This window comes from Onychostruthus taczanowskii, unplaced genomic scaffold (assembly GCF_017590055.1).
Source record: "Onychostruthus taczanowskii isolate IOZ18803 unplaced genomic scaffold, ASM1759005v1 scaffold3, whole genome shotgun sequence".
Lineage (NCBI taxonomy): Eukaryota > Metazoa > Chordata > Aves > Passeriformes > Passeridae > Onychostruthus > Onychostruthus taczanowskii.
In genome coordinates this window covers 14,449,698-14,451,777 of record NW_024500349.1, presented here as the reverse complement: position 1 = coordinate 14,451,777, position 2,080 = coordinate 14,449,698, and positions in this window count along the sequence as shown.

Below are 2,080 nucleotides of genomic sequence, written 5' to 3'. Positions count from 1 at the left end.
GCCGCCGCCCCGCCCGCATTGGCGGCGGCCCCGCAGCCCCGCCCCGCCCCAGCCCGAGCGGCGGGGCCTGGCCGGCTGAGCCTGGGCCGCGTGGGGCAGTCCTTCATTTTCCCGTTCTGGGATGGCGTGGTTTCGGGGGAGTCTCTTGGAATTGCCTTTGCGTTGTTCCCGAAGTTCTCAGGAAAATCGAAAGCTCCGTTGGTTGTGAAAGGAGCGACCTTTGAGCAGAGCTTATTGCTTGCTTTTCCAGATTAAAGAAAACAACAAAACAAAACACCCGAGATCAGTGTGTTCCGAGGGCTGCCTCGCTGCCCGCCTATGCCTTGCCTGTGTCAATGTGTTAACGCAAAGATTTGGTGAGGAAGACAGGCAAGGTCAGCAGCGTAGGTGGAGAACCAAAGCCGCTTTAGTGACCTGCGGCCGTGCCCGGCTGTGCGGAGCCCTTGTGCCCGCAGAGCCCCTGCAGCCGCACGAAGCCTCTGCCCAGCGCTGCACGGTCAGATCAGCTTGGAAACATCCATGTCACTGTCGTGGTGCCACCTCACTGCGGCTGCACAGCATGTCGTACCCACCAGGAAAGTGCTTGTACGTGCCTGGGATTTTATTCCGGCCGTTTCGTGGATGGATAGGATTTTGAGATGGTAACTTGAAATTTTATTTCATACTGCATGTTCATGAGGTTGCCCAGAAGGACGGCACCTGTGAAGCATGGCCACCAAACTGCCAACCCCTTGTTCCGGGGTATACGAGCCTCGTTACCTGATTTAGACATAAGATGCCTGTCTGGTGCCAAAGGAGAGTACATGGGATCTTACATATGTAGTGAAGGGCAGGTGCTCGGCAGGTGTCACGCTGCTGCTCCTCAATTCTTTGGCTATGATGTTAACTAAAAAAAAAAAAAGGAATGTAAAGTATGCAGGGAATTTTTGTGTCCACCTTCTCACCTTCTCTGATCCTCTGATCTCTTCTCTGGCCGGAGTTGCCTGTCTCCAGCTGCTGCTGCAGTCAGCCACTGTACATGTTATCACCCTCTCATGACTCTGGATGCACATTAGCCCTCCTGCCCCTGCTGTCCTTCCCAGGGGCCACATGGCTCCTGATTGCTCCAAGACCCTTCATTTTCTCTGGCTGCCTCATTTGTGTTTTCCATGTAACTTTCCCGTTTCATGAATTTTTAAATTAAATTAAAAAGCCAATAGCTTGCCATAGTTAAAGTCTGGGTGTTGTGCATTAACCCATATAACCTGTCATCTATCTTAATTCTTACCTTCCTCATTCTTTTTTAACGTTAGTGGAAAGATCTAGTAGCTCGTGTAAAGCTTAGATCCTGGATACTAGCAAATGCAATTTGCTTGCTACCTGTTTTTATTATACCAATTTTCTTCATTACCTTCTACCAATTCACCTCCTCTCTTTGTCCTATTTTTATGTATTTGTTTCTGATTAGGTTCAAATCACACCCCTTTTCATAGGACCTGCTTCCAGTATATGTTTCTTTTCAATATATGCTTATATTCCTAGCAGTTATGTCTAACACTGTGAAGAACCAGTCATGATAGGAACTTCAACATTTTTTTCAAATTAAAACCAGACAATGGTGTAAACATACAATGAACAAGTTCTCAAAAGGATGAACATATTTAAAAAAGTATTTTTGAACTTGCGTAGAACCATGCAATTGCACTGCATGGTTCAGTTTTCAAATACTTCTAAATGTTTTCATATGCTTATGGCTTATTGTTGGACTCAACAAGGTTAATTTGTAGCAATTTTTGTATTCAAGGGTATATTGTTTGTGTTGACTGTTCAGCTCCTTCATTTAGTAAGAGTTTACTAATCTGACCATAAGCTACTGTCTCTCTTTACAGATTTCTTGTCATCAATATTTAGTTTTCTTCATGGCTTATAACATTCATCTTAATGGAACATCAGGCTGCCATTCTGCTGCAGACATTTATTTACTTTGAGTTGATGTTTATATTGGAAAGATGATTTTCTGGCTGTCTGTTTTCATATCACTGACATAGCGTTTGACAGGCAACCTTTCACAAACTTCACCAGTCTGAGCAAGCAGAGTTTC